The sequence below is a fragment of the Notamacropus eugenii genome, chromosome 4 (assembly GCF_028372415.1).
Source record: "Notamacropus eugenii isolate mMacEug1 chromosome 4, mMacEug1.pri_v2, whole genome shotgun sequence".
NCBI classification, from domain to species: Eukaryota; Metazoa; Chordata; class Mammalia; order Diprotodontia; family Macropodidae; genus Notamacropus; species Notamacropus eugenii.
The window spans coordinates 3853004-3859126 of record NC_092875.1 but is presented as its reverse complement, the minus strand read 5'-3'; positions in this window follow the sequence as shown (position 1 = coordinate 3859126).

Below are 6123 nucleotides of genomic sequence, written 5' to 3'. Positions count from 1 at the left end.
AAAAAATATTTTTGTAGAAAAATTTCGTGTGATTTTTTTAGAAGCCCTACTAATTTTATTTGCAACCTAATTTGTTGCAATAATTTGATGCTATTAGTAACAGTTGTGTCCAAACCTAGTACTATTAGCGAGGCTTTATAGAGAAAACTCTTTGGGGGAGGGAGACGCTTACTACTCTTTGAGTTTCATTCTTGTTTCTTGTGTGCTTGGGCTGGCCTTAAGTGGGCTCTTTAAGGAAACATCAGCAGTCAGCAGCTCAGTAGAAGCAGCATCTGAGATTTAAGGCTAGTCCATATCTGTCCCTGGGGATTAGGCACGGAGGTGACCTTCGCAAGCTAAGGTTGGACTCTTCTTAATTCATCTTTCCCTACAAGAAATCGGTCCACCTGGCTCCACATGGCAGGCCACTCGCAGTGATGTAGGCCTTCAGGACCAGTTCTGATACCGTTATGACTATGTCCCAGCTTAGAACTCTCATAAATTTCTATTTAAGGGTAGACAAAATGGAAGTTTGTTCCCTCAGTACTGAATCTATTAGTTATTAGATTGATACAAAAACATCTAAATTACTGTAATGAAAAGCAAGTGGGAAAGATCTTGCTACTTTGACCTGAATTTTTTGTCATTCTGTGGTGGTCAGGGCAGAGTAGAGAGGATGCAGGAAGGTGCGAGGCTCAGGCCCGTGTTTCTTTGCTTGTGAGGAAGCCCCAGCAGAGGTGGAAAGGTTTGGGAATGGCTTTGCCCCCCGTGATGATCATGTTCATTAACTTCTTGGTCACCATGACAAATTTAACTTTCTGGTTCTGGGATGTAGCTGTCTGGTGTCTGAATAAATGTTTTTCTTCTGCCTTCTGTATGGAGAGTCTGGTATACTTTGCCACTGAGAACTACACTGGCTTTTTCATAGTCACCATCAGTGCTGTGAACATGGCCTTGCCCATACATCAAGTTCTCCCTTTGTCTGCCTCTCATCCTTGACGTGTTTGTAATATCAATCAGTAATTCATTGAAAAGTCTTTATCTCTCAGTCAGAATCCAAAGGGGGAATGTGAGAAATGAGTATTTCTCTTAAATTTAATAAGTAATTATTGTATTAGGACCAAAGATTTTTCCTCTTTTCTACTCTCTCATCCAGAAACCAACCAGCATGGGAAATCTCTCTTAGAGACCTATGCAGGCCAACATCTAATCATACAGTAAAAGAAATGCTTAGTATGGGCTGATGGTGGTAGGCCTGTGCATTTTATTTGCTCAGATAGACCTTAGGAAAGGTTGATTCTCTCTGTTATCAAGACTGGTGATATTGATGTCTCTTCAAACAAGGTTTGAGTGACCTAAGTCACATACCCCAAAACACTTATATTAATATAGCCCACACCTGTTATTGTGTTGACCAATTCTAGTTGATTGTCACCTCAGGAATACCTGAGGATGGTAAACTGATATTATTCTAAGTCTGACTCCAGGTATGATCCTCAAGGAACACTGAGTCACCGAGTCTCTGATCTGCGGTGGCAGCAACCTTACGGGATTTTACATGCATGAGCTGTAAGTGGAATCCTTATGGGAAAAAGTTGGGAGAATGGCATTTGGCATGGGGTGAAGTAGGATTCTCCTCACTCAATTTCCCAGTGAGACATTTCCTCTTGAAAATATCCCACCTGGCTGACTTTAAACATGGCTCAGTGCAATTGGCTACCTACATAATTTTTGCCTGGAGTTGGCATGAAGTTAGGAAAGCATAATTTCCTTACTATGTCATTATTTTCCTTTTCTTCTTTTATGGAAAATTTCTATAATCATATTAAATAATGAGTATGAACACAATATTTTATCTAGCATAAGCTAATACTGGAGCACATCTGAGTTACTACAATAAGATGTAAGTATAAGATTTGAACTATTTGATGTAGAATTTTAGTCCTTTCTGCGTTCCAAACAACTAATTATTTAGCATTGACATTTGTTACTAGCTATGTGTTCCTGTGTAGGTTAAGGTCCTTTAATTTCTCACAGTGTAATGGTGATAATTAAGCAAATGATGCAAAGATTTGTGAAACCAGAATACGTGCCTGGTATTTAGTCAATATCATAACTATCTTAGTCCCGTGTTAAAGGAATATCACCACATTTAATTAGCTTAGAAGAAGAATGCTTTTTCTATTTTGTAAAAGCCTTAAAGAGACATTCACTTTTCTTAGGGATTATTCATTTGAACATGGCTAGAAGTTGATAATGTTTTACTGCACATTACTTACTTGATATGGACTATTTTGAAACTGATTATTTAATGTATTCATATATATCATCCCTAAATCTTTTGTTACAAATGAAGTTAATCTGACAAATTTTAAATGAATTCATTTTTGTATTAGAGTCCATCTTCTTATAAAACATGCTTTGTTATTAATTCCTTAATGGAATTCCATTCTCCAAATGGGGGGATGAATAATGTCAAAAAGAAATATTGGGTTCTAAATTTCCTGTTTGTATTTGAATTTTTTATATGTATCAATAGAATAATTGGCTAATCTAAAACTGTAAATTCCCTGATCTAAGATTCCAAATTTAATCTTATAATCTCAGAGACATAAGGGTTGAGTTGACTTTCATTGTTTGACCTTCTTATTGGCAAAGTAACTTTAAAATATGTTAAGACCAATTTTGTAGGAGATTTTTAGCAGAGAAAAGGATTTCTACAGATAGCCTGGGTCTGAGAAGGCAGTCAGCTGGGGATGGCTCAGATCAGATTGCTGCATCAGTGTCCTGAGAATCACAGGTGTATAAGATGAGAATTCTGAGTCTTATATGGGGATTTTTTTTTTTTTACTTTTTACTTTTTTGCTTTGTATTCTTTATCTGTAAAGTCTGCTTACTAAAGCAGACAGTCACCTATGGTTTTGTCAGTGTGTCAACCAATTGTAATAGTAATTCATATGGAAAGAGCTTTCTCATTCATTAATAGGCCCATGTGACCTGCTTGAATCATCTGGAAACCTAAGTCACATATGGTGGGAGGTGGAGCAGAACACAAAGTAAACTGCCCTACACTAGACAGGAAACACACGAGGGAAGCTGCAGTTGTTGCTTGTCCTTGTTCTTTTTTTTAAGCTTCTTTTATTTTTTTATATTTATTTATTTAAGTTTTCAACACTCATTTCCACAAAATTTTGAGTTCCAAATTTTCTCCCCATTTATCTCCTCCCCCCACTCCAAAACACAGAGCATTCTAGTTGCCCTTATCACCAATCTGCCTTCCCTTCTAACATCCCTCCCTTCCCTTATCCCCATCTTCTCTTTTGTCCTGTAGGGCAAGATAACTTTCTATACCCCATTACCTGTATTTCTTATTTCCCAGTTGTGTGCAAGAACAATAATCAACAGTTGTTCCTAAAACTTTGAGTTCCAACTTTTCTTCCTCCCTCCCTCCCCACCCATCCCCATTGGGAAGGCAAGCAATTCAATATAAGCTATATCTGTGTAGTTTTGCAAATGACTTCCATAATAGTCGTGTTGTGTAAGACTAACTATATTTCCCTCCATCCTATCCTGCCCCCCATTTCATCTATTCTCTCTTTTGGCCCTGTCCTTCCCCAAGAGTGCTGACTTCTAATTGCTCCCTCCTCCCACTGCCCTCCCTTCCAACATCTCCCCTACCCTGCTTATCCCCTTCTCTCCCACTTTCCTGCATTGTAAGGTAGGTTTTAATACCAATATAAGTGTGCATTTTATTCCTTCTTTAGTCGAATGTGATGAGAATAAGTTTCATGTTTTTTCTCTCACCTCCCCCCTTTTTCCCTCCACTGAAAAGTCTTTTACTTGCCTCTTTTATGAGAGATAATTTGCCCCATTCCATTTCTCCCTTTCTCCTCCCAATATATTTCTCTCTCACCCTTTAATTTCACTTTTTTAAGATATGATCCCATCCTATTCAATTCACCCTGTGCTCTCTGTCTCTGTGTGTGTGTGTGTGTGTGTGTGTGTGTGTGTGTGTGTGTGTGTGTGTGTAATCCCACCAACTCCCCAGATACTGAAAACAGTTACAAATATTATCTTTCCATGTAGGAATGTAAACAGTTCAACTTCAGTAAGTCCCTTATGATTTCTCTTTACTGTTTACCTTTTCATGCTTCTCTTCATTCTTGTGTTTGAAAGTCAAATTTTCTTTTCAGCTCTGGTCTATTCATCAAGAATATTTGAAAGTCTTCTATTTCATTGAAAGACCATTTTTTCCCGTGAAGTATTATACTCAGTTTTGCTGGGTAGGTGATTCTTGATTCTAGTCCTAGTTTCTTTGACTTCTGAAATATCACATTCCATGCCCCTCAATCCTTTAATGTAGAAGCAGCTAGACCTTGTGTTATCCTGATTGTATTTCCACAATACTGGAATTGTTTCTTTCTAGCTGCTTGCAATATTTTCTCCTTTACCTGGGAACTCTAGAATTTGGCCACAATGTTCCTAGGAGTTTCTCTTTTTGGATCTCTTTCAGGAGGTGATCAATGGATTCTTTCAATATTTATTTTGCCTCCTGGTTCTAGAATATCAGGGCAGTTTTCCTTGATAATTTCATGAAAGATGATGTCTAGGCTCTTTTTTTGATCATGGCTTTCAGGTAGGCCCATAATTTTTAAATTGTCTCTTCTGGATCTATTTTCCAGGTCAGTTGTTTTTCCAATGAGATATTTCACATTATCTTCCATTTTTTCATTCTTTTGGTTTTGTTTTGTGATTTCTTGATTTCTCATAAAGTCATTAGCTTCCATCTGTTCCATTCTAATTTTGAAAGAACTGTTTTCTTCAGTGAGCTTTTGAACCTCCTTTCCCATTTGGCTAATTCTGCTTTTTAAAGCATTCTTCTCCTCATTGGCTTTTTGAACCTCTTTTGCCAATTGAGTTAGCCTATTTTTAAAGGTGTTATTTTCTTCAGCATTTTATTGGGTCTCCTTTAGCAAGGTGTTGACCCACTTTTCATGGTTTTCTTGCATCTCTCTCATTTCTCTTTCAAATTTTTCCTCCACCTCTCTTATTTGATTTTCAAAATCCTTTTTGAGCTCTTCCATGGCCTGAGCCCATTGAATATTTATTTTGGATGTTTGGGATACAGAAGCCTTGACTTTTATATCTTTCTCTGATGGTAAGCATTGTTATTCCTCATCTGAAAGGATGGGAGGACATATCTGTTCATCAAAAAAGTAACCTTCTATGTTTTATTTTTTTTCCCTTTTTTGGGCATTTTCCCAACCAGTTACTTGACTTTTGGGTCCTTTGTCAAGAGTAGGGTATACTCTGGGGATCTGTAAGATCTCAGTTCCTCCAAGGTGGCACAATCAAGTGTGTACACTGGTCTGGGAGCAGAGAGAGATTTTTGTACCCAGAATCTTAGCAGTGTTTCCTCTCCACAGCCACCTGGCCTCCAGTTTCACCAGGTTAGTACTGGGAACTGATATTCAGATAAGCTGCATGGGCAGGGTCTCCATTCAGTGTGAGATAAAGATCAGCTCCCTCAGGGCCTCTACACAGGGTTGAGGTAAGAATCAGCTCCTCAGTGCCCCCAGAGTTTTTACCATCCAACAATGGATGCAGGCTGCTGTAGGGGCTGCTGTGGGAACTGCTGCCACCTGCCTGATATGGCCTCTGCCTAAATTTGCAGCTATGGGAAGGCCCTTCTCCCTTCTTGGCCAGATGAAAAAACCCTGTCACTGACCTTTGGCGCCTGTGGGTTGAGGGATCTGCGAACCCAGTACTGCTGTGACTGGAGATTCCGCCCCTTGCGACTGTTCAAGAGCCTTGTACCACATGGCCAAGGCTGGGCTGGGTTCTGCCTCTGGTGCAACAGACATTTCCCACTGGCCTTTCAGGTTACCCTGGGCTGGAAATCTCCTCCACCCTGTTATTCTCCATTTCTGCTACTCCAAAATTTGTTCAGAGTCCCTCTCTACAGGTATTTTATGGGCTGTGTGGGGAGAGCCTGCATATGTGTGTCTTTCTACTCCACCATCTTGGGTCTGCCCCCTCTGTTTGTCCTTTATTCTTGAAGAGGACTATGACATCAGAGAAATGATGCCAGGCCTGCAAGTGAACTGAATTTAAGTGAGGGAGGGCTGTGCAAAAACCACGAGC